The sequence below is a fragment of the Danio rerio genome, chromosome 14, assembly GCF_052040795.2.
Source record: "Danio rerio strain M-AB ecotype USA chromosome 14, GRCz13ab, whole genome shotgun sequence".
Taxonomy (NCBI): domain Eukaryota; kingdom Metazoa; phylum Chordata; class Actinopteri; order Cypriniformes; family Danionidae; genus Danio; species Danio rerio.
In genome coordinates, this window is record NC_141034.1 from 44621975 (window position 1) to 44649828 (window position 27854).

Sequence of the window (27854 nt, forward strand, 5' to 3'; positions counted from 1 at the left end):
CCCAGCCTCATTCATTCGGAGTTGCTTTTTCCTGCAAACTCCACTACATCTATTTTCTTTAAGAAAACAATCACAAAGCTCTCATAAACAACAGAGGCAGGAATGGGTATTTCCCAGATCAACAGCCGCGCTGTTAAGAAAGAAATTGCTCTTCTGTTTGATCCTGTAAAAGACTCGATCTACGTATGCTAAGGGCTATAGGCTCCAGTCAGTTTGTGTGTGATTAATTATGTATACATTAATAGCAGCTATGTTAATATTGCATGAGGTCATTATATGTCAGAACTCTATGCGTTTCAACATGATGAAAAGATTTAAATAAATGATCGGGCACATCTGCATTCTTGCATAACATCAGTCTGCATTCTTACTCTCACTGTCTTTCTGATCTACTGTACTTTGATATTTCTCTTTTACAAGAACACTTGGGCTGTTTGTTGTTGGCCTTTGGTGTTTGGGAATTGATCGGATACTCTGTCTACTATAAATAGGTCATTCGACGTTACAATATCCTTCTCATACCGCAGTGTGTGTGTGTGTTTCATAGATTGACAATCTGCTTGGATGTTTTACAGGAAGCAGACTGGTCATAATAGAAGTGGTGGTGTATGTGTGCGAGTGTGGTTGTGGGTGGGTGTGTGTGTGAGTGTGGCCTTGGCTATCGTATTGCATTTTCAAAGGATGGTTTGGCCATAGAAACTAATGAAACTCAAATAGCCACAACTAGCAGAAGTCAGTCCTGTGGGATGTTTCTACAAATCAAATGCTGGGATTCAAAGACATTCATTTCTTTCATTCAAAGGGCTCCTTGTATCCACCTGGCGTCACCTGGGATGGAAAAGGAGAGTGGCCTGGATAGAAGATAAAAGCGGTGTGTGCAAACCAGTGCTTGGTTCATGACACGCACAGGTTATTCGGGTTTCCTCGTTTCCATTAATTGTGGCTCGTAGTATTATTAAAAGCAGGACATCTTTTGTGAATACACAGAGTGTGTGTGTGTGTGTGTGTCATAAGAAGTGTCTTAAGCTCAAAATGGCTGCATTTATTTGAAGAGCAGCTATTTCATCCCTTTTACAAGACGTAAGATAAGCCTTTGTTATCTCCAGAATATGTGAAAGTTTCAGCTCAAAATACCCATTAGAATATTTACTATAGCCTCTAAAATCTTCACCTTTTGGGAGGCATCTGGCTTTAAATTCATTGAGCTACTTCTTCCCGCCCACTATTCCCACTTGTGTGTCTGCTTCTTATCATGCGTTACGTCAGATAAACAGCAGTCAGTAAAGTAAGTTTACTTGATGTATTTGTGGTGGAGTTTATTCAAGCCTTTTTGCAATGATGAGTCCCACACAAAGGCTATTTGCAGTACATGCACACATTTATATTAGCGTTTACTGACACCATGTGGCTTTGTAATTGTAGCGGTTAAAAATTACATATTAACTTTACAGTCTTTACTGCAAACATGCTCTGTTTTAAAACAATTTAAACTTATAAAAACACAGAGAGTTGTAACTAATCCCACTTTCTTTACAAAAAAGAAAATGTTCTGTGGAGGTGTATACATGCTATTATAGAAACAAGGTGCCTGTCAATCAATTCAATGGGTGGGGAAAACCACAGTCCCACGTCACAATGCAGTGGGCCTCAAATTCACTGGGATTTTAGTCCTATTTTAATGTCAGGACATATAAAAAAAAGAGACTTGTTGTGTTTATATCCCTCCAATATGTCAGTAGCCACACTTTACCTACGCACAGTTCTGTCCAAACAACTTACAAAAGTAGATTTTCATCATAGGTGCCCTTTAATCATTTGAATGACATATTATTACAATATAAAATTATAAGATAACAGTTTTCTATTAAATGGTAACTACTTGCTAAGCATTGTAACCATATATATATATATACAATGCTTATATATATATATAGGCTCACATTATAGGCCAACATAGCTAAATGGCTAAAATAATCCAGAAGGTAATATATATATATATATATATATATATATATATATATATATATATATATATATATATATATATATATATATATATATATATATATATATATATATATATATATATATATATATATATATATATATTACCTTCTGGACTATTTTAGCCATTTAGCTATGTTGGCCTATAATGTGAGCTGATAACAGTCTGTCATTGATTTCAAAACTGTGACAATAAAATTCTATTATAATCTATTCTAATATACTGTATATTGTTATTGTCATTTTCAGTTTTCAAAAGCCGTCTTGACAAATCATTCATAATAACTTATCTGGTGCTCAAAAACATTTCTTATTCTTACTAATGTTAATAAACATTTTTTTAATAGTTTCAATATATATGTTTCATGTTTTGAAGTAATCATGAATTTTTCTTTTTAGAACATTATTCTAAAATAAAAGCTTAATTCATTTATGTATTTATTTATAAATAAGTCTAAGATAATAAACTGCATAAATTGAATAACTGAATAAAAATATGAATTATATATATATATATATATATATATATATATATATATATATATATATATATATATATATATATATATATATATATATATATTAGAGGTGTAAACCTATACTGGTCTCACGGTTCGGTTACGATTATCATGCCATAGATTCTGTTCAATTCGATATCTCGGTGCATCACGGTGCATTGACGATGCTTTCCATATACAGTGTTATATTTTAGAGGGGGAGGCTATAACATGCTGTCTGTATAAACACACAGGCACACAGCACCACACTTTCTCATTCAAACACATTCACAAACATAGACAGCATCAAACAAACAAACACACGCACACACACATACACAAACACACACACTTAAGCCCTTGCAACGGGGAGAGCTCCTATGCCTATGGTGCCTATGCCACGGGCCGGCCCTGAGTTGGCTGAGTGTTGTAAATACCGGCGTTCACCTCCCTCGCGACAGAGCGCATAGAAGATAAATGACGTCAGTACATAATAACCGGTTATGATTATTACTGAATCGATACCGAATTGTCCGCGTCTACATCGCGGTGCACCGAAAAAACAATTAATTTTGACACCCCTAATATACCCAATTCACCTAAACCACATGTCTTTGGACTGTGGGGGAAACCGAAGCACCCAGTGGAAACCAAGCTGATCATGGGAAGAACATGCAAACTCCACACAGAAATGCCAACTGATCCAGCCGAGGCTCAAACCAGTGACCTTCTTGCTGTGAGGCGATCGTTCTACCCACTGCGCCCCCAGGATGCAGATATATAGTGATGGCGATTATTTAAATTATATTTCAAATAATTTGACAGACGTTACTTTGTTCTTCTTAAACCTAAGTCCATAAACAACAATATTTGGATAGAAAGGATAGATGGAAAAGAGAGATGGGTAGCTGCACAGCTACGGTGTTGTACATGGAGACTGAGTGCTCTGCTGTTATATTCACAGCTCAGGATGAGCACCATTGAGCCATTTTACACCACAGTCATGCATCTTTCTGTTTCTCTCCCCCACACAGACACACTGGCTAATACACACAGAGACTCATTCAGTGGGTGCGAGCGGAGATGAGCGATGCGAACACCTTTACATCAGTGTAATATCCAGCGCTGGGCTCCAGCACAGAGTGCCGACTCATCCATTCTAGATGCTGCTTTTGTTATGAGTGTAAATCATATACCCGCTTGACACTTTGATCCAAAATAATGACATAGTATCTCAGGGTATGTTCTCTCAAATATCTGTCAGCGTGCTGAGATGTCTAACAGACCATCCCACCCTCCTCCAGCACTTTAAGCTCATCCGCCTCCCCCCCACCCCTCTCCTCACAATGACAAGGCACAGAGGCATCCATCCAGGAGTTTTTTTTTTTTTTTTTTTATCTCTTGTGGATGGAAATTTGCAACAACTCATTACAGACTCTTAGTCTCCCCGGATATACTCCCTGTCTGTCTCTGCCTCAAGTGCACTTTCTCTTCCTCGCTCTGTCTTTTCATCTCTCTCTCTGAGATGGATTGAGCCAGCCTCTTTATTGACGCTTTCTTATTGACATCCCAAACAGATGAGAAGGTGTGCGTGCAGAGGCAATGTGATGCAATGTGCAAACAGGAAGCAGTGCAGGTGGAACTTCATCATCTTTCACTAATCTTCCAACCTTCCTCGCTTACACAAACAAACAATGTTTGCCGCATACTTGCATCCGCATATGCTTACTTAGCACATGGTTTATACTGTACACTTATTACAGATTCAAACCTATTTATCCAAAAAGTATCAATGCAACTGTAGCTCTTATGATAAACATCATCATAAAGATATGTTCGATATATTTCATGTTCACATTAACTACAAGGATCAATGAACATGTACATGGTTTTGGTTTTTCCCTTTCTGTTGAGTGTTTTATCACTCAAGAATGTTGTTGTTGTGTGTGTGTGTTAAACTGATAAAACAATGCATGTTTGAAGTGACACAAGGTTTCAAGATTTTAGTTGCTTTAATACATCAATTTAAAGAAAATGAGAACACATTGTGTTTTATTTATTGCTTAGCTCATATTGTGGGCTTGATATTAGGGCTGCATGATTTAGAGAAAAAAACTAATTGCGATTTATCTGATCAAAATTGCAATTTGCGATTTAAAATGTGATTTACTATAATTTCATAAGAGCTGCAGGTTTGATGTGGTGGTTTTAACAGCACCAAAGAAAGACCAAGCATGATTACAAAGTACGCTACACTATGCTACTGTTTATTTAAAACCATTTTTCCAACAGTTGTCAGTTCTCATAACAAATGAACAAAATAACTAGTATTTTAAATTCAATTGAATAAAATGTATACAAAAGTCTTATATATCAATATATAAAACCTTTACATTTAGATTGTGTTGCATTTTATAATGATTTCATGACATTCACGGTGATTTGACGATGCTTTCGATGTGCAATTTTAGATTTTACTTCACAGCACAACCGTGCTTGTAATAAAATGTATAATTTATAAATATATTTAAATTTACATAATATTTGTAATACAATATATATATATATATATATATATATATATATATATATATATATATATATATATATATATATATATATATATATATATATATATATATATAGTTAAAGTCAGAATTATTATCCCCCTTTAATTTTTTTACTTTTTTTGTCTGATCACAATTTTTTTCTGGAGAAAGTCTTATTTGTTTTATTTTGGCTAGAATAAAAGCAGTTTTTATTTTTATTTTTTTTCAAACATTTTAAGATCTAAATTATTAGCCCCCTTCAGCAATATTTTTTTTCTCGATAGTCTACAGAAGAAACCACTGTTATACAATAACTTGCCTAACTACCTTAACCTGCCCAGTTTACCTAATTTACCTAGTTAAGCCTTCAAATGTCACTTTAAACTGTATAAAAGTGTCATCATGGCAAGAGTAAATAAATCCGTTATTAGAGATTCGTTTTTTTATTATGTTTAAAAATGTATTGAAAAAAATCTTCTCTCCGTTAAACATAAATTGGGGAAAAAAATGAACAGGGGGCTGTGATTGGTCATTGTGTTCCTGCACTCAACAGAAAGGGCTGCGATTGGCATTATTCACCGATGAGTGACATGGATACAGATAAACAGCCGCGATCTATAATGCACGGTTATCACAGCTGATTCATAATAGATGCAGTGGAGAAAAGTCACACTGCAGAGTAACACACTTGTGTGTCTGGAGTCACAAGAATTCCTGTAACAGCAGAGAGGAGAGCAAACTTTACCTCACGCAAGCAGATCAAAGGTCCATACACACACAGACAGACAGACAGACAGAGAGAGAAGCAGAGCAGAGATGGAGTTCACAGCTTTCATTGAATCTCCGTAATAGTGAAATAGGGGCTCTTGGGTTCTGCTGTAACAGTAGTCTGTATTTTACGTAACATTAGTTGGAGCGTTTTAATTACTTAAGTTTGAGTAATCGTGCAGGCCTACTTGATATTAGATTGTACTCTACCTTTTGTAATTGTTGTTATATGCACTGTAAATGCGAATAGTATTCCTTACTATCAAAATTCTAGTGTGTTTACTTAATTTTAAGCTAATTGTTGAGTTTACTAGAAATGCATTAGTGTTGCTGACATAGTAAGGTATAAAGTTCCCATAACTAATGTAATTTGATTAAAATTGCTTATAAGGGCTAAGCCATGCTGTTACGCATGCGTACTGGGTGGTGATTTCCCATCCCCCATCCCGAGTCACAACCAACCGCCACCCAGCACCGCCATTGAAGGACAGGATTTCATATTGAGAAGATGTACTGCTGTAAATCAAGGTAAACTTTTCGTTTTAATTACTACTTTGATTTTATTTGTATAGTATCAGTAATGTTTATTTCCTGCACTTTGTGAAATTGTTTGCTGTTTTGTGAACTAATTAATAGCCCATGATGTTGTGACTAAACGTTTTGACCACTGCACGTTATTTGCAATACTGTCTACTTTACTAGATAAGCTATTTTTTAGCTGCTTAGTCCTTTTTAATAACTATTAATAATTTGTAAAGTTAGTAGTAATTTGTAAAGTGGGCGTTATGCTCTAAAAGAGCGGGCCGCGCCATTTTAAATAATGCACTGAGAGAGCAAGAGCGCGCGCAATGATCCGTTCAAATAGATGTAAAGTTAACACATAGCTGTAGGTCTACATTTTTAAAAAAGAAAACGAAACCTATTTATTCGCATTACAAATACAGTAACGTTAGTTATCGCTGAACTTTAGTGGCGCTTGTTGTGACGAAAATATGCGTGTTTTTTTTTTTAAGATTTACTTTTATGAGATCACCTGCAGGAAGCAGGTGAGGAGATCAGCTGTGATTCCGTCCGGCGTCAGCGAGCGGCTCATGACCAGACCAGTCGTTTTTTTCTCCATGATCGCCGGGGCAGCAGCAGTTTTAACCCGCCGAGGCTTTTAGAACATTATAAAGCAGTTTCAGCTCAAAATGGACCCGTGAGTGTCGTAGGTAATTTAGGATTTCGATGCGATTACGATTCGTGTCACTGTATGAGGCAGATACATATTTACACATGATGCTAAAGTGTGCTTATGCTAACAATCCCTATGAAACTTAAAGTTAAACTTATGAAAATGCGAGAGATATTTAATTAACTCATTTATTTGTTTTATATGCTATTTGTCTTTTCTTTATGCCGTTTTGAAGGTTTATTCCAGTGTTGCCGTTACGTTACTGAGTGCTTTGTATTGCTGTAATGACAAATAAATCTGACCAGACGCGACTGAATATGTGTGATGGATAACGTTAATGATGAAGTGGTATAACTCGTACAACCAAGCACAGAAACATCCCTTTGTTTGCTCAATATCACACAAAGGCATTAACAAGCCTTTGTTATAAGCAAACTTTCTGTAAAGAAACAGGCTTTGCCAAACCTGTTAGTTTGCATTTTTAAAGAAGGTTTCACTAATTTTTAACAATTTAGGGCAAACAAATTTGAACAATTACAAGGTTGTTTAAAATGTAGCACACCATTAGAGTATTGTGAGTGGCATATTTGGTTTGTAATATCGTTATACCCTTTATTTATTTTTTATTTCAGACTACCAGTTTGTGAGCTGATATGCAGTGGAAATGTAAGTTTTGCACTTACACATCAAAGAAAACTTTTTGAACAATACCGCACAAGCCATAGAACATATTCATGAATTGTTCTATTAACGTTACCTTGTCTTCATACTGAGTGTCAGGGTAATTTTAAATCGTTTAATGCATTAAAAGTACATTTAACAAAATTCTCAGCAAAGAACTGCATGATCAAGAATAGTCCGAATATTTTGTCCATTTGAATAATCATCTGAGGACTAGTTAGAAATAAGGTTGTTGTGTTGTGATACCATTAATTTATGTTACAATACTATACCAGCTGAAGTATGGTGATACCAAGTAGTATTGCAATACTGTAATTCATAACTTAAATCCATGAAATAAAGAAAAATGTCAGAAATAATATATTGTATATGTTATTATAGGCCTACTTGAATTTAAATAATTCCCTTATTGTTGAAAAAAGTATTTGCACATCTCTTCACCTAAAATGTATTCATTCCAGCAAAAAAAATACATTAAAATAAAGATACATAAAGAAAAGAGCATTTTTCCAACAAACCTAGGCTATATGAAGTGGTCAAAAATTGTTTCCTGTTGCTATTTTGGGTTTTTCATCTATCATACTTTTTTCACACTTATTATCGGATAAGAATCCAAAGTAATTCAAAATGTCACTTTATGAGTCATTCTTTTTAATAGATTGTCACGGTTGTTGTAGCTATTATATCATATTGACAGGAACAGAAATAAACGAATTCCGATTCAAAATGAACCATCACAAAATATGCAATAGGCTACTATAAAAGGCGCAAATTCTACAGTTTTACAACCTTAGAAGGCTCCATAGACTATTAAAATACAATGATCTATTGTTGCTGAATCGTGTAAGTATTTTAGTGACTTTTTCACATGCTGCATTATGTATTGTAGGCAGACTGTTAATGACAATACTACCGTTTACAAACTACAGTGGCACCGCCAGTATCTTGGAGCCATAGTATCACGATACTACCATAGTACCGGTAAACCGTGCAACCCTAGTCAGAAAGTTCAGTGTCCTTTTAAAGACATCAATTGAGACAAATATTTATTCCACTTTTAATGCGCATAAAAGTAAGGCACACCAGCAACAATGCCATGATTATATTTAATCGGGGGTTGTGTTTATTACTGTTTGGTGACAAGTATAGCTCATGCTTTTGATGACAGGCGCCGGGAGTATTTGGCAGCTTTTATTATTCAAGAACATTTAACTATGTCATGTTAAAGTGTAACATCTGTTGCTAAATGGCATTGCATTGTATCATTGCATGTGTTTCTGATTTCTGTTTTTTGTTTTAGAATTTCGCTTAGCCATGTCAATAACACTTTACGTTTTTGTGCACAACAGTGACATCCAGAAGGAAGTCATAGAGGAAACACCAGCTGATGCAAGTGCTGCAGAAGGTTTGTTTTCTTTTCAAAACTTTGTGTGATTTTGTGAATTTGTGTTTTTGAATGTTATTAATGACTAATAATGTTTTGATTAGATCTTTGCAGAATTCAATCGAATATCAGGAAGAAATGTGAGATGCAAGTTCTACGCTGCATTGGACACACACTGCTCGTTTGATTGAAATAAAAAAAAAAAAAAACAAGAGAAAATTGCAGAAGAAAACTAGATGAAATTTTCAACATGTTAATTCAAAGGTATTTTTGTGACATCATCTTTGAATCATAATTTGCATTTGATTGCAATAAATTGCATTTGATGTTTTCATTGGGCTATAATGCATGTCTACCTGTCTTTACTTTTTCAAGGTCATCTGGCAGCAGTTCTCCGGGGTCTTTCAGTCCTTTAGAGGGATGAGTCTAAAGAAATTTTCAGGATGTGTTTTGTAAGTAGTATTATTGTTTCTGCTTTCTTAGACTGGAAATGAAGCAGTCATTCCAGTTTACTTCACTTATTAATAAAAAATTTCAATTTTATAAAAATAAAACAAATGCATTTAATGTAAGTATTTGAAAGTAAGAGGGATGTTTTATTATGGCCTTTGGAGCAAGAGCATTGCTATGTTGCAAATACAGCAGCTTGTGCCGTCACAGGGTCAGTTAGCTTCATAGGCCATAAATTTCCTGCTAACATTTTAAGCACTTTTGAGCACATTTTTAAACAGCACTGTTTTGCCATTCTGTTCACATGCTTAACAGAAATGACACTCAACAATGCTCAAATGTTAGCAGGAAATGGATGTTTTTAAAATTACTATATGGATTGGTAATAAATTCCACTATCATGACAAGCCTAGTAGAAGCAGTACAGGCAAATCCATCGTGTTGGTCTACATTGAAGAAGGAGCACCATAGCAAGGCCTTCTTATAAGAAGCATTTGAATGTAAAATGTACTATAAACACAAAAAGTCATGCTAATAAGCAACTAGTTAATAGGGTAATTGGTTCCTACTAAAGTGTTACTAAATTAAGCACAAGGAATTGTATTTTTTTCACCTCTGCTTTTGGTCTCCTGGCCACTACAGGCTTTATTAGTGCCATTTAGAATATCAAACTTTACTTATTTTTCTTTCTCTATTCATAGGATGTAATTGTAGAGTCGGACTTCAGTGCAGAAGATGTTGGCCTGCTGACTGTCGTGTGTGAAGATGTCTAAAGAACCTCATTATAGATGCAATGTGGGCCTTTATACTGGAAGGAAAAGTGGTTATGGACTTTGCCACATGCAGTATGTCTCTTTTTTTGCTTTGATTTACACACTGAATTCGGACTACCCAAAGACTTTGAGCAATGCATTTGAATTTGTTCAACGTGTGTTGCTTTTGCTGGGAGGGAAGCGTAATGTGTTTTATTCGGCGAGTGCCTATATACTGCTGTGCTTTATGTTTAAAGGTTCAGGTATAATGGCATGTTTAATTACAAAGTGTTGCTTTTTAACATGTTGCTGTTTGCAGTGTTACATTTAGGACTGCAGCATTTTGGTGTTTAAAACACTTTTTTTTTTTACCAAAAAAGTGTATTGTGATTTATAGGGTTGTCAAAAGTATTGAGTTTGGTACCAATCGGTACTGAAATAAAAAAAAAAAAAAGTCCATCCATTTCCCACTAACATTGCAAGAACTGATTGGCCATTGTGTTCACATGCTCAGTAGATATGACTGATTGGCTTTGAAGGTCATTATTTTTACCACACTTCACCACTGTTCACCAGGTGCAAAGATACAAAGACACTGGATAACTTCAAAGCACTGTCGATCAGTCGATTCATCACCAGATAGCTTATATGTTAGCTTCTAAACAAATCAGCTATCGACATGGCTTTGGAACACTTCAGTGTCTGTGTAACTTTGTTTGGACTCAGTAAAAAATGGTAAACCTATGACAGTCACAGCCAATCACAGTCATTTCTGTTGAGCATGTGAACACAGTGGCCAATCAATGGTGTTTAAGAACGAGCTCAGTAGCACTCAAATGCTGGTGGAAAATGGATATTTTTAATATTTCAGTATTGATTGATACCAAACTCAATACTTTTGACCACACTAATGTGATATTTTTTGTAGGAAAATCTAAACTACACAGTCTAACAAATTAGCTTTAAAGCTTAATATCTGTTCCTCTGTGAGTGTCTATATGCTGCCATGTTTAAGGTGCTGGTGCAATGGCATGTTTAATTACACTAATTCAAGTATCTTTTTTCCAAGTGTCAAGTATTTAAAGTTTTTTTGATAGATTTTCAAACCTTTTCGAAAACTTGTGTTTTAGGGTTGAACATGTTTATTATATTTTTTGTCTGTATTGCTGTTTACAGTATATTACAGCACTTTACAACAGGTTTTTACAAAACTGTATTGTGTACAAGTGTATTGTGATACTAAAATATCACAAGTGTATTGTGAAATTCTGCTAATTTTGTCAAATAAAATGTTTACATTTAAGACCTGTATAATGTCATTACTTGTAGGTTGAACTACATATTTTATGTTCAGTTTAATTGAAGAAAATGTGGAAACCGATTGCACATAGTTTCTTTAGTTGACATTACTTAAAATGGTGGATTAAAACAATGTTGAGACTACTAGCATTCAAGATGTTAACTGAACATGGTAGAACAGTATTAGTTAAATAGAGTTATTAAAGTAATCTTACTATAAAACCCTAAGTAAGATTACTAAATAATGACAAGTATGTTAACTAGAATTTTCTATTAAACTTACTTAATTTTTAACAGTTAGTTTACTTTATAAGTTTTAGTTTTCTTACTTCAAGGCAATAATTAAACTTAACTTAAGATTTCCTTGTAAGTTTATATTGCAAAAATAAGGCAATCGGTTTCCAAACTTTTTTTAAGTAAACTGAACATGTTAGAATTTACAGTGTGATGCATATTTGCGTTTTTATCATTACTCATTATTCATTTTAGTAATTGTCATTGTATTGTATTTTATCAAGTATTAAAATGAGAACCACTGTAGTAGAAGATGCAGATGATTAAAAAAAAAAAAACAACCACCTCCCTTCCTCCAGTCTCCTCCTGTTGCAGTGTATGCACTTTTGCACTTTACTACCCTACTGGATATCAGACGTAGTAGTGGCTGGACTCTCCCGTGATGCCCTAATGGACAGATGGGCGGATAAAAAGTCCACTGTAATCATAACAAGCTTGACCCAATCAGCACAATTCATGATGCACTACTGTAAGAGTAGTTAGCGCTCAGATTTAGCCACGCCAGACACATCTGCTCCTAATATTTGAAATGGCCTTTTTCAGCAGCTGTCAGCACGGGGATGGAGAGCGATGCTTTACCTCAGCACACATCAGTGGCTCATCTGTAGAGCGATGAGCAGATGTTAATCAGGGTGCTGACAGTCTGCTATCACCACTGCACAACAACGTCCCCTCACACCATTGGCTTACACGAGGGACCGCCGACAGATACGGGGCTAATTCGAGCATGCATTTCTTCCCATTTTCAATTAACAATTTGCTTCAACCCCCCTCCTCCCCACTGCATCGCCACACTTATTTAACACCCTTCCCTACACCCCTTTTAACACTGTACAAACAAATAAACCCACATCAGCAGCAACACACTTTTCATGCATGCTGACAGGCTCACACCCTTGTTTTACATTCCCACATCCTGGGCTCGACCACATGTGTACACACGCACGCACACGCTCTCCTAAGTGGGCCAGTAGGGTTGCTGCTCTGCTTCGACTCCCAGAGAGCGTGAGCAGCTTGTGGGCTTGCTGTGTGAGGAGGGCCAGATGCTGCGGGCTTGACCCCACGCCGCCGCAACAGCTGAAACACACCAGGATTATCTGTGCTGACTTTCTTTAATTTAATTTGTATTAGAGCGTCTTTAGGGGCAAACATGTTTGGGGAGGGAGTAAGGACCGAAAAACAACAGCATACGGACAGCACATCACCCCCTCTGTGCTTCAAACATCTGTATTCATGTTGGTAATAGTACACCTTTTTTGACTTCCTCCAAATAAAGAGCTGAATTAATTTGCCTCCGCCATAAACTAGGGATGTCCAGATCCCATCACATGATTGGAAATCGGACCCAATCAAGTGGTTTCAGACTTAATCAGAATCGGACGTTACCTTCCAATTAGGATATATATATATATATATATATATATATATATATATATATATATATATATATATATATATATATATATATATATATATATATATACATACATACACACACACACACTTAAATATATATATATATATATATATATATATATATATATATATATATATATATATATATATATATATATATATATATATATATATATATATATATATATATATTGTCATTATTTTTGAACACATCTATACCTATCCGGTGGCACATAGTTAGACCTCTTTCTTGACTTCACACTGAAACAGCAAGACCTGCGGCGTGACATCACTGTGTTGCATAGACACTATTCGTTAAATGCCGGCAAATTAGAACACAGAAGCAGCTTGAAGCGGAAAGCGTGAGTATGTCAGCGGTCTGGAGGTATTATAAAGTTGATGACGACAACAATACCGTAGCAAACTGTAAAATATGTAAACTTGGGATTGCCTACTCGTTATTTTAAGTTGAGGTGCTCTTTGAATTTAAGTAGATTTTTTAAATATTTACTGTTGTACTGAAGTTCAAAACTGAAGAATTTATGGTATTTATTACTTGATTGTTCAAGTTAGAGATCTGCATTTCTGCGGTTGTACCTCGGAGGCCACAGGAATAAATTTATTAAGAATAAATTCTTGCACCACAGGAATAAATTTTCGAAAAAAACGTGGTTGCGGTCGGTAACTCTGGTGTAATTTAAACCGAGCAGGCTGTCTAAAAATATAGTGTTCTCTCTCTCTCTATATATATATATATATATATATATATATATATATATATATATATATATATATTTAAACCTGCAGACTTTTTTGTCACATCCATAACCATGTTTATTTCCCACATTTAAAGTACAAAACATGTTTACAGATAGATATTTTTCTGGTCCCTTAACTCTGTGGTTAGTTGTTCTGGAAAATATAAACAAATTTTTCATTATAATGTTAACATATTCTTTAGATGTGAATTTATGTTTTGAGTTTTTACTGCAAATGTCACATCCATAACGCTGGAATTTCTCTTTAATAGTACCCAATTTTATTTCCCGATTTTGGAAACCAGATGTAAATTTAGCGGGAATGGTGAGGTTGGGCAGTGGGTGAACAAAGACTGGATATACAGCGGAAGCAGTCGGGTGTGGAATAAAACCTGGAGGGAGCGGGACTAAAATTTCAGTCATGCGCAGATCTCTAGTTCAAGCTACCTTGCAGAAATGCTCTGTTTGTTAACAGAGTTGTTGAATGTTAAAATACGGTGAATTAATAAAAAAAATAAGGAACATCCTGGATCTGTTTATAAGCTCTTCTTTATTCGTTTTTTATGTATTATAGAAGAATCGGATCGGGTTTCGGTATCGGTAGATACTTAAAATCAAATGGCTTTGACTCAAAGGCAAAAAAAACCTGATCGTGACATCCCTACGGTAAACCATGTGTGAGAACTGTCCTTTATCGAAGCCGTCTGGGTGCATTCATGTGCATATACATGAGTATTTCCGTGCTTTACTAAGCCCCCATATCTGAAGTCTGGCTGTTCGGATTGAGATTGTGTTAGTTTGTCTTTGTGTCAGAGCAGTGGCGAATCATTTTATTCATCTCTTTGGTATTCGCCTCCTCCTGATTAGCAGCCAATTTCATTCTTTGCAGGCTGATAAAAATTGTGATATCCTATAGAGCTGGACTCTTTTTATTTATTCAGGGGGCTCCAACTGTGGCCTTTCCATTTAATCTACAAGATGCTTTTCAAAAGCAAAGTGGTGAAATCCCTCTGCAGTTGGACAATTTAAGCTTCAAAACCCAACACTTAACTGAGATTCAAGCTAAGCTTGTACAAAATGGCTCCCCCTCTGAATGTGCCACACTGCTGCATCTCTAATTTATCGTTTTAATGCCACTCTCCGGAGAAAGATGTCGTAACCGTTTTGCACAAGGAGCCGCAGGATTCTCTTTGTGTTTGTGTTGAGGTGGAAGACTTGTTGATGAAGTCATATTGTGCACTAAAGAAGCACACACACAGTGTTTTCTATGAAAAAGAAATGAAATAACATCAGTGCAGCACAGACGGATCAAAAGTGCGAACATCTATAAAAAGATACTACTGCTGGAGAGTGTCAAAGTGGAGAAGAGTTAATCTTCCTCTGTTTTGATGGCAAGTGGAATAATTGGGCTCTCTTACACTCATTACACGAGAATAATGCCAACCTAAGAGTTCTCCAACAGCTCCAATTTTGTTCAGTTCGAGCTTTGAAAAATAGCACTTCCCCTGATTAGCAGAAACAGAGGAGATCTGACACCTGGGGTCCAGGGCTGTAGGTTAATAAGCAATTTAAGACATTTTTTGAAAATGAGTCTTTAAAATGGGGTTGTAACATCTACGAGGGAATTTGATGGAGATTTTAGTAGCTTGTGCTCACACAAAATAGGCATAGTTTTGTTCTATGACTGTATTTGGCTTCCAATTCCACGCTTTATCTGAGAAAAAAAGGCCAGTTTTGATTAGATATGCCAACAAACTGCAATAATATTATAAGACAAGCTAACATTCACATTTTAATGACTAGAATCTCTCTATTATACTCATTATAATTATCACAATCAACTGTCTACCTTTATATACCCAGAACCGAGCGTGTAGTTTGACAAACCTGCCAAGACTGGCAAACAGCACCAGAGATAAATGCGACATAATTACTGTCCTGGTTAACAGGCCCGCTTTAATAGAGATCATTAGTTAGACTAGAGCCAGGGTCAGCCTAAACAATACGATGAGGCTGAGGAGAGAACGAGAACATCTATCTCTCCTTTTGTTCTGATCATATGAATACAGTGTCATGAAAACCCGTAGTTAGATCCTTTAATTAACACTCAGAAAATAACTTTAAGGTGAGTCTAGAGGGAAAAAAATCAAGTGACGTCCCTCTCCCTGAAGAGAACAGATGCTCTCAGGAGCATGCAGCTAATAGGAGGTTAAAAAGGTGTCACCTTGTAAACAAGAATCTACACACACACGCACCTCTATTTTTGCATTGCTCCCTGAGTGATTGTCTCCCCACTGTATGCTGGCTTTCTAGACCAAAAAAGGTTGTGCTCTCTTTGCCTCTACCCTTACGGAGTGCTATTTCTCTTGCTCTTTACCCCCGTGAGACAGCCTCTCGCTTTCATGCAATTTCAAACAACACGTATCATGACGTACTGGATTAGCGCTTGTTTCCCTAGCAGCCCTGACAGTCAGACAGTTAAAAACAAAACAGAAAAAAGTAACACTTCATTAACGGCGCTTTAAACAAACAGGCTCAATTTGAATGCATTCGCATTTTGCTGTGTGCCTCGCCGCTGCAATACAAAAACAGAAAAAAGTAGATAAATAATTCAAGTAATGACAACCGCAGCCTTTGTTCACCAACTTCCTTCCAGATCTAAGAGTTATCCACTTTACAAATGTTTGTTTTGCGGTGTTACATCAAGCGAGTAAACAAAACGTCTAGCCGCCTTACCATCTTTCAGAATAAGAATCGTATTCAAAGTGAAAACTGAAAAGATGTACATCTGCGTTCCTGTCAACTCGCTTGTCAATCCACATTCTGGAATAAAAATAAATATATAAACATCTGCGCCTGGGATTATGAAAAGGACAATTACACATAACCTGTGTACAGTGCTCAGCATAATTGAGTACACTCCATTTTGAAAAAGAATATTTGCATCCATTTATCAGTAGATGCAATGTATTATCATTAAAAAGATATATTTATTCAAATAATATTTTAGTCACCAAACATATTTAGAAATTAAAAAGATACAATTAAATATATGCTAAATATTACAAAACAAAATTAAAACCTACAAAAACAAAATGTTTCAATTTTTTTGCTTCTTTAGATATTTCCGTCTTTTTATTTGTATTTAATATTTTTCTATAAAATATACAACTGGCTGTACTAGTTTTTGGACCATTATCTTAAGTTATTTTGTAAGATAAGCTCCAGATTTGGCTTCAGTACTGACTAATGTATATGCACAAAGCTTCCTATTAAAAATATGAATTTAAATAATGTGTACTTATATTTGCTAAACTAGGCGGTTTCACAAATCTTCACATTGTTTTACATAAATTTATGTTGTTTTGTATACGTCTTAAATACGTAAATGTTTAACAGTGTCAGTATAACTACTTTAGGCCACCTACATAAGCCTAATGTTGTTATTGTGGTTGAACCATATGTTTAAGAAAAAACTATAATAATGACCTACTCATGTTGACCTTTATTTTTACAACTACAAAATCCTGAAAAAATCAGGATCTTGATCTTAAGCAAAAAAAAATCACGATTCTCATTTTAGCCAGAAACGTGCAGCCCTATGCTGATCACTGTATTTTGAAATGCAGGTTTTAGGTTTGCTTATTAAAACGTAGTTTTTGATGAGTGAAAACAACTAAAAACCGAATGTAATATGTTTGTGTATGACATTACTTTTTCACAAAATCCCTCTTTTTTTGGTTGCATAGAGCTGATTAGGCATGGGCCGGTATAAGATTCTGATGGCATGATAACCTTGGATAAAAATACCACGGTTTCACAGTGAGGTGATTACTGCTCTAAAATATATCCTTTTTTAACTCATTGACTTCTGCTGTCTTCATTAGTTTCAAAAACAAAGATTTCTGTACAATTTAAAATGGCATCTTTGGAGATCTTTTCTGTTGGAAATACTGTTATCCTAAAAATAAACAAAAACAAAGGTAAATAAAAAATGTTACATATACCATGGGAACGGTATAGCAGAAAATTTTGGCGGTTTTAAAACCTTGACTTTTCCAATCCGCGGTATACCTTGAAAATGGTTATTATCCCACGCTGATAAGAATGTCGTTTTAAAAAACAAAACAATGTAAAAGTTTTAAATTTTTATCAGAAAACAGTGTTGTGTAATAGTAATATTAATGCAGTACTATTCTTCTGAATTTTAAAGTACTTTGAAAAACAGATTAACTTTAAGATTAACTTTATAAGTAGGACAGATTTTTAAGTTTAAAGTAAGTCACACCATATTCATTAATTTTCTTTTTGCCTTAGTCCCTTTACTAATCAGTGATTGCCACAGCAGAATGAATCACCAACTTATCCACCATATGTTTTACACAGCGGATGCCCTTCCAGCTGCAACCCATCACTGAGAAACTCTCTTATTCACACACATATACTACGGACAATTTATCTTACCCAATTCAACTAAAAAGTCACACAATATTCGAGCGAGTGAGTACCTAAAATGATTTTTAGGGAAACTGTCCCTTTAAGAATTAGGCAAATGTGAGTATCTAAACAGTAACCGAGATAAAAACATGTACTGCTGATTTCCCTAAGATTAGATTACATGTGACCAATGGAAAAGGGATTTACATTTAGGGAAAAAATATGAAAATGTTATTACACTGAAAACAGCTTTAAGCTTCTTGCAAAACTGTTTGCCCGATTTAGGATTTAATAGCTTGCTTTGCTTGTTTCACTCACATTACGAGATCACAGTAGTTTCCACTTGCTTCTAGATGACACATTATCACTAATAAATGGCCACATTATCTAACTGTAACCAGTTTCATATATACACTTTTTGGAAGGCATTGGGAAGTGTTGAGGGAAGCACTGATAAGCAGCTCTTATCCTTTTAAGACTGCCCCTTAATCCGACAGAGGGGAAGCTGCAGCTTTAAGAGATTTAGTCTGGATTATTGCTAGTCTTCCAAATTAAACCAAAAGTCAGCTTTCTGCGGTTGCTCATGCAAGCTACAGCCCACCACAGCACTGTGACTGGAGCAATATAATTAGAAACACTCTCTGTCTCTCTTTTTTTCCCCCTATGCAGCACAGTAAACTTCACCCAGGTAACATCTCTCATCTCTGAGTGGTTGTCTGCCCACGGTCTCAAAATTCTGGCAGCCTGGTCCTTCTAGTGAATAAACCCCAGGCGCTTCTCTGAACCAGGGTGAGTTGTCTTGAACACACAACAAGGTCAAATCTGGTCTTAAGCCTTTCAAGTAATCATTACTAAGACATGAACAGATGAAAAAAAGTGTCTCTGATGTCCCCTAATCTGTCAGCCATTCTTGTCGAAGGTACATTAGCACGTCTATAAAACATGCACAGGAACGCAGGGCCATCGCTGGCAGGAATGGCTCGCTGCTAACCTGTGTTCTATCTAACGGCGAGCAATGTTTTGAAGTAACTAAATCAGCAGAGGCCATAAAATATGAAAATACCATAAAGCAAACACTGTCAGCGAGAGCCCTGAGCAACATTGTCAAGCTACCTCTGCTGCACCTTCGTATTTCAGGACGCGACATAAAAATAGACCACAATAACAATTAATCACGCTCTGTGGGGAGAAGCTAAGAACCCCTGAGAGAAAACTGTCTCTCTCCATTTGTTATATGAAACACCCAAGACATAATAAACAAGAGACCAACGGAGAATAACACCCCTCCACACACCACCCCCTCCAGCGATATTTGTGACAAAGCAACTTGTGTGTTCTTTGTAGGGGCTCTGTCGGTTCGCTTTAGGCTAACGACGTCTCAAAAAACGTTGACTCTTTAGAATGACCTGCACCCCTAAGGACAAATTAAATCTTATCGTTACAGGAGACTCATCAACCCTGTGCGATTCCAGTCTCTTGTTTGCTCACATTCTTCGTCGGCCTCTCTTTCAGAGCAGCTGTCTTGTCAGAATGTGGTTAGGGAGGCTGCAGCCCCTGCTGAGAGAGAAGCGCCCAGAAACAGAGCAGCAAATCAGAACACACCGATCTCATTCATTAACTTTGGCTCTCTGGCTGCAGGACATCAAATGCTGGACGTGACGAGAGAGTCAAAGCAAACCTACATTGTGTCTTGCTGGAGAGCGGGCTCCGAAAAAAAAAGGCCCAGCTTAAAATCGTTTCTGCATTTTCAGTTGAATCATAGACATTCAATTTCAGGAGCTTTTCACTAGCTGATGTTTATTTTGGTCTGTTGGGCTTTCAGGGGCTTTTGACTCGGCATGTCTCAGGCTTTCAGGTAAAATGAGGGGGGAGAGAAGCAGAAAAAAAAACTCAAGAAACAACAAATCGGTGAAGTGGGTCTACTGGAATCCCATTTATGCGGGAGGCTTGAGCAATCAAAATGCAAAACAGGATCAAACCTTCCCAACCTCGCCAAAAGAAAACTCTCACGGCATCTTGCAAATAACATCAACATATTTCTGACTATACTTGAACTTCGTTTCCCAAGATTCTTGATGGCTTGTGTCAAGGCTTTCATTTACTCGACCTTGTGGCTTTCTTTCTTCGAAGATAAAGTCCTACGGGTTTAGAATAAGCAAATGACAACAGAATTTACGTTTACAAGGCAACCATTCTATCCTCGTTTACTCGCCCTTTACTTGATCAGAGTTTCCTTCTCATGTTAAGCAACCACTGACTTCCATTGTAATTGTTTTTCATACTATGGAAGTCAGTGGTTTTCAGCTTTTTTCAAAAACACGATGCCACAGTCATATCACCCAGTAGCCCAAGAGCGGTTACTCACTGACGCTAAGCAGGGCTGACCCTGGTAAGTACCTAAATGGGAGAACACATGGGAAAACTAGGTTTCTGTTGAAAGTGGTGTTAGTAAGGCCAGCAGGGGGCACTCAACCTGTGGTCTGTGTGAGTACCCAGTAAAGTGAAGTTAAATACTTCTTTTGTTAATTATACGTTTTGTTAAAAAACCATTTATCTTTTCAATTTACCTGGTCCGTATTGTCTCACTAATATTGCAACTTTCAGTTGGTTGTAACAGGGACACTATACTGTCAGTTAGCGCCGTCTTTCGGATGAGACGTTAAACCGAGGTCCTGACTCTCTGTGGTCATTAAAAATATCATGGCACTCCTATAGAGTAGGGGTGGAACCTCAGTGTCCTGGCCAAATTCCCTCCATCGGCCCTTACCCATCACAGACTCCCAATCATCCCCATCCACTGAATTGGCTCTATCTGTCTTTCCATTCCACCAATAGCTGGTGTGTGGTGAGCGCACTGGTGCCATTGTCCTGTGGCTGCTGTCGCATCATCCAAGTAGATGCTGCACACTGGTGGTGGTGTAGTGAGACCCCCTCATGATTGTGAAGCGATTTGGGTGTATGGCCATACATGATAAATGCGCTATATAAGTACACACATTAAAAACAAGAAAGAAACTCATAAAAAGTTGGAACCACTTGAGAGTGAGTAAACAGTGAGTATATGTTCATATTATTTGGGTTAAGAACTTCCCCTTTAAGACAAACAAAGGAAAGCCGGAAGCGTTAGGGGCAATATTGGGATCTTTGAAAGAAAGTCGAGGGGGAATGGACGATTGCGATGATTGGAGTGGCTAAGGCCCCTGGAAGGATGAACCTGGTCATAGCCCATTAGGAAAGACGCGAGCGGGTGCTACAGCTCATTACATGCTCTGCCTCCTGTTCTATGGCTGAACAATGCACAATTATGTTGGCCTGCTGTTTTCTCAGTGCTACAGCTATACAGCGTCCTGCCTGCCAACAATCTCGCTGTTCATTAAGCCACCTCACCACACACTCAGCACACCCTGCCTACCTAGACAAATAACCTGGTTGCCAATAGACCCACAAAGGGGCTGGTTATTCTTATTCCTGTAAACTCAGTGAATGCGGAGATTAATCTCAGAAGAAATATGGTGCAATATTTTGTTCGCATTCTCCCATGAAAGACTTTTTTCCTTTTATAAAAATAAGAGAAGTAGAGGAGGGTAATAAGGGTGAATTCTTGATGTGTAATTGACTCGATACATCAGAAGTTTGTATTAGACGCAGAAAAGTGAGGCAAGTGCCGATCAATACATAAACAATTACAGTCCAGATATTAATCTTTGAAAATAAAGTCGCTAAGAAGCAATATCACACTGTCTAACCAGCTGCATGAGGGTTTTGTAAGATCGGAGATAAAAGAGCCAAGCATTGTTATAGGAAACTTAGTTTCTGTCCTTTTTTATTTCTTATTTCCAATATATGCATGCAGTCCCTGACAGAGAGAGTGAATAATTTAAAATCAGAAGAAAAGTAGAAAAACAAACTCTGTTTGGCCACCTTTAAAGGTCATTCTGTGATTGCCAAAAATTTTAGCTTGGAAAGCAATATTTTTAACGGCTGTTCTTTTTGTTTGTTGTTTTAATGCCACAGGAACTTTGTATACCTTTTGTATGCAGACATCCTGCTGTCCATCTGCTATAGCTGATGCTGAATGCCAACATTTTAACGATTTAGGCGCAAAGTCTAAATCACATTGCACATTAAGCATTCGGCGCGTCCGAATCCACTTTTGCTATTTTAAGGATGGAAAAATATGATTTGCGCCCTAGAGCATGGTCTAACAGGGCTGTGCTTATTCTCTTAAAGAGTTCTGGGTGTTTTTTTGAGCATTACGTGCATAAAGCCAATCAGAGTCTCATTTCTCATGCCCTTTAAGAGTCAGTGTCACACTATGGTGGATTTGCTATTTACAAACTGAAAACAGTTAAACAGACCATCTGCAGCATGAGGATAAAAAAAAACTCCTACATTTGGCCACTTTACTTTCTCTTTACTATTACTCCTGACTTTACTTCTTTTCTTATGTGGAGTAAGGAAATGTTGGAAGACGTCATTAGCCAATGTATTTAATTTAGTTTATGAAGCGCAAAGATTTGTTTAAAACTATTTCTAAATTTAGTTCTCATTTCCAGCAAACGAATAATGATCAATAATAACGAAGTATACTCAAAAAACTTATATCCAATATATAAGTTATATTCAAACACATGTCCTATTCTTATGCCCCATATGGTGATGCATACATCTCCAAAACCCAACAGGTGGACAAATCTAAGCTTTTTTTTTTTTTGTAAAAACAAATATAAATATGCATATAATAATTTATACTACTAATATTAACAATATACAAATCCAAATTGTCATGAATAAACTGAAAAAGCCCCCTGAGATGAGGCATGGAGGTAGTGGTTTTAATAGTTATGTAGAAAATAATAATTTTTGTAACATTTTTATCCTTTAATTTTTATATGTAAAGAAGAAGTAACAGTAAAGCATAAAAGTGTTTGCTGTACATCCTGTGTGTATTAAGCAATGTGTAAGCGTTTCGACCTCCATAGACACTTAACTATAATGTGCTCTGTGCTGGACTTTAGACCAGCTTTTAGTTGGTCAATGTGACAGTCTATTTTAGTTTTTCAAAATAGCAATGCACCAACAATGAGCCTTTACACATCTCTTTTTTAGACCAGTGCACCCATGAGTCCACAAAGTGGTGCAAATGGATGTGCTATTTAAACAACGTGGTGTAAAACGTGAAATTTATTGTGGTGCTGGTCTGAGAATAGCAACAAGTCGCGTGATACACATCTTGTGCCTTATTACGCCAGGTGTATGATAGAGCCCATAGTGTCTGACTAAACACAACACATTGTGTTTCTTCATCTATATTAAGCGGCTTTAAAACAATCTACTTTGAAAAGCACTATAGACACACAGATGAAATAAAGAACACTTTCTGTTTATACACTTTCCACCTCTGTACTTGCGCATATTTATAGCAAGCCACTTTCATATGATTCAGACTAGAGAGTTTATACTGTAATGCAAATTACTGCATGTGAAGAAAAAACAGAGTTAAATAGATATTCAATTTCCCTAAAAGGTCTATCCATGTGCAGATCCCCTGGTAGTTTAATTGGCAAGTAGGTATAAAAATATTTGGAAGGACATCTGCTCTCATAAATCTCATAGTTTGCACATGCACATACACATACAACCCACCAGTTTGAAATGCACCCACTAGGATTTACTTGATCTGAATTCTCTGTTTGTTCGCACGTAACTGAATACGGCACATATTCTGCTGGTTAAAATAAGCAGGCATCAATGCCTTGTCCATTATCCCTGGCTTATAATTGAACAAATCCACTAGTATTCTAATAAAGCATGTAGAAAGTTGTCTGTTTCCCGTTCCCTGTGGCAGTGCCTTGTGTTTGAGAATGTAGGCCGACCTTTCCCATCCTATTAATTTAACCACAGGCATTTTCAGCGCTGGCAGCTAAATCTGTGTTAATGAGAGTTGAGGCTAAAAGAGAGAGAGAGAGTGAGAGAAATCATTTATAAAGTTATTTTTCTCTCTTGTGGGTTCTCAACTGTATCTGTATCTGGCCAGCAACTTTTCCATCAGAAGTCCCTTTTCACAGGTTTCATCTTCGTCGCCCTGATCTAAGCGATATCACACATTAAGTGTTACTTTGAAAGAGTGTGAAAAAAACGCTGTTCTTCTCCAACTTTTAATTATTTATTTTATAAAAAGGGATTTCAAAGTAAACGTACAATAAGAATTACAAACATACAGATCTGCTGCTCGATACGTTCAGTCAGCTCAATTAAATCAATGCTTTTGTAACCCAGTGCTTCCCACACATAGACTTTATATGGGTGGGCTGCCCAGATATAATAATGGCCACCCAAGTATATTTAGTGACACTTTTTTTATATAATGATCATCCTTTTGCCTTTTTTTTGGCATCTACCCATATATAACCAAACTTTAGTGATCTATTAAGTTATGGAAATCTCTCTTTTACTTGTTTTGTTCTGTGTGCTCGTCTGTCAACTGTCAACACTCCCACAGACACTTTCACATGATCTGCTGACCCACAGAGATGCAATTTTTCGACTTTCTTGGGGTTTTTAAATCTCTTGAAATATCTGGGATTTGGGGTTTGCTTTCGCTTTCTAAAGCTGTCATTAATCATATGCATTTTTGCATTACATTTTTACTTAACTACTTTTGCTTGGCTTCTCAGCTGACTGCGCGTGCACAGTCATGAGAGAAACATAAAATAATCAACTCCTTGATCTAAATGACTCCAGAAAAACCTTACTATATACTCGGAGAGGACGAAATGACTGGTCTAAGCTGGCTGAAAAAATATATGTACACCATTAGTGAGGATTAATCAATACATTTGCCTCATTTAAATAATCTACACATTTTGATCGAGTAATTATAAATTTTTTTAGAGATATTGTCTGTTTTTATTCCTTTTTCTGTCATTTAGTGAAGTTTCCCAAACTAATTTCGAGAGGAGCACGTGATATGATCGATTACAGCTGATCCTTTTTGCTAATCATTAGCTAGCCTATCAGACCATTCCAAAACTACTATCAATATCCTGCCTAAACTTCATTCCCTATCTTCATTTTTAAACCCCTCTGCTCTATCCTTCTCTTTTCCCTCCTCCTCAATTCTATGATCAGGTGACATGGTGGCTCATTGGCTGGTGCTGCTGCCTCGCAGCGGGAGGCCCAATGGTTCAAGCTCTAATTGAGCCAGTCGGTACTCTCTGCATGGAGTTTGCATGTTCTCCCCGTGTTCACGTGGGTTTTTCCCGGACAATACAGTTTGCTTCCACAGTCTAAAAACATGTACATGGGAATTATAATAACAGTCACAAGCACTGAACGCATGTATACTGAATCAATTAGAACCACCATATTAGCCAAAGTATAAGTAAAAAACTAACCCTGAGCTCTCGAGAAACACCTGATCTCGTATCCCTCCCTAATGCTCATTGACCAGGCAGGAACCTTGGGCTCATCTATCTCAGAGCTCAGGGTTCTCACCCAGGACAGCATGACAAATCTGCTATCATAGTAGAGCATTATCTAATTGTAAACTCCTAAATATCTCATTTGCTGTATATTTTATTAATTTGATGATGTTAAGATATTAGGTTATATTATATACATATCTAAAATGCTACGGCATTCAAGTTTACTTTGAACTTGAAAGAGATTTGACCTGTCAGTGTGTGCACATGGCTCCCAAATAGCATAAAAGTAAGAGAAATAGTGGATGTCTTTACCTTTTTTTTTTACTTTAAACCATTGTAAAGATAACGTGTATAACAGTGTCATAATAAATACAATTATTGTTAAAAATTAATTTATGTTTTGTTTGTCGCATATAGTTAACTATTTATGTGATCTGAGTAAATGGTGTGTGTCAACCCGACTACCACCGCAAGCATATTTCAAACCTCTAAGAAGCTCTCCTGTAACTATTCAAAATGTATTTAACTAATATATTTAGCATTGTGACGTTTAAAAAAAATGAATGACAGCTCCATTCTTTTTACAAAATGCATTTCTTTCTTTCTTTTCTTTTTTCTTTCTTTCTTTCTTTCTCTTTCTTTTTCTTTCTTTCTTTTTTTTTTCTTTCTTGCTTTTTTAACTTCTAGTAAATTATGTGTTTTCATAAGTATGCATAATTATGACTTGTTTAAAAATGACTGATACATTTTGAATGCAATAATTTAGCTTAGAATCCCTACATACATTGAAATGTTTGAGATCCTAAAGTACACTTTAGCTTTTTGTACTGCACCAGAATGCATCAGAACCGTATTTAGCAGAAAAAAATGCTATTTGTCCTGCATTTTTTTGCTGCATGTGTGCAAAATCTAGAGTGATTTTCTCTTTTCTTTCTTTCTTTGTTTCTTTGTTTCTTTCTTTCTTTATTACTTCTTTCTTCTTTCCTTCCTTCCTTCCTTCCTTTTATTTTTGGACTGACTTATAATTCAACAATCCAGCTTAAGAGCGACCATTAAATGAGAGCTGAGCTTTTTCAACGTGCTTATGTCAGCTCATGACTGCAGTCACAAAGATAGCATTATGGTTTTTTTCTTATTCCAGATGAGGATATGAATGCCTCATCTGCAGACTACAGGAAACGGTTTAAAGAGAATGAGTTTGCTTGACTGTATTGCACTAATAAAATCTCACTTGAACGCCTGAACATTCACACTATAATGGACTATGGCCCTTTTATTAGATCCAGAATGTTCCTGTTAGTCGGCGACTCTTGAAGGCAGAATGTCAGTAGAGTCTGTGGCTTACAAATATAACCTTCTTTTGAAAACTCCCATCTTCATCTGCCAGAATCCAATCAGAACGCATCGCAGGGTACTTGAGATAAGGCGCATCTCTCACTTCCTTATCCTCTTTCTTCCTGCTCTATCTGTCGTACTGTCTATTCTGCTCGTTGGCACATAACATAAAAAGAACTAACGGGAAAGCACTAGTTGATAAAAATATTTCAACTTTAGGTGTAGCTGGCAGTCTGTGTTGTTTTTTTTTTTCCTGCACTTCTTTCTTTTCGTTCTTTCACTCTGTTTATTAATTCCCCACCTAATTGAAAGTGGCTAAATCCGAGTTCTTCATCAGAGTAGCCCAGTTCAGTGAAGCCTTTCTGAAAGCCCTTCAGGGAGGCAGCATGCTGTGGCCTTTACCTTATCGTGTATGGGATTTAGAATGATTAATTGGCTTAGTCTGACGAAAGTCAGAGAAACACAAAACCCCAGCGGTTCCGTGAAGTCAAAACATTTTCAAAACCCTGACCTGAAAGGTGAAACAAATGGTTCTTAAAAAGCCATTTTGTGTAACAAAACAACCAAATGACGGAGAACAAATTAAAATCTTTATGCAAGGTTTCAGGACTGCAGGGCTATTGGAAACA

General features: G+C 36.5%; 1 protein-coding gene and 3 long non-coding RNA genes across 9 annotated transcripts in view; 1 reads left to right on the plus strand and 3 right to left on the minus strand.

The window, feature by feature from the left end:
- The window catches only part of pcdh19 (protocadherin 19), a 95866-nt gene that overhangs the window by 52062 nt on the left and 15950 nt on the right, over positions 1-27854 (minus strand).
- LOC147840888 (uncharacterized) lies at positions 5193-13253 on the minus strand. Its single transcript, XR_015508026.1, has 3 exons — positions 12000-13253; positions 5928-6052; positions 5193-5879 (listed from the first exon to the last, which is right to left on the minus strand). It is a non-coding gene; the product is annotated as an uncharacterized LOC147840888 (long non-coding RNA).
- Positions 9172-11562, plus strand: LOC147840889 (uncharacterized). Its single transcript, XR_015507980.2, has 3 exons — positions 9172-9321; positions 9433-9509; positions 10209-11562. It is a non-coding gene; the product is annotated as an uncharacterized LOC147840889 (long non-coding RNA).
- Positions 23349-27609, minus strand: LOC141377577 (uncharacterized). Its single transcript, XR_015508052.1, has 2 exons — positions 25237-27609; positions 23349-24980 (listed from the first exon to the last, which is right to left on the minus strand). It is a non-coding gene; the product is annotated as an uncharacterized LOC141377577 (long non-coding RNA).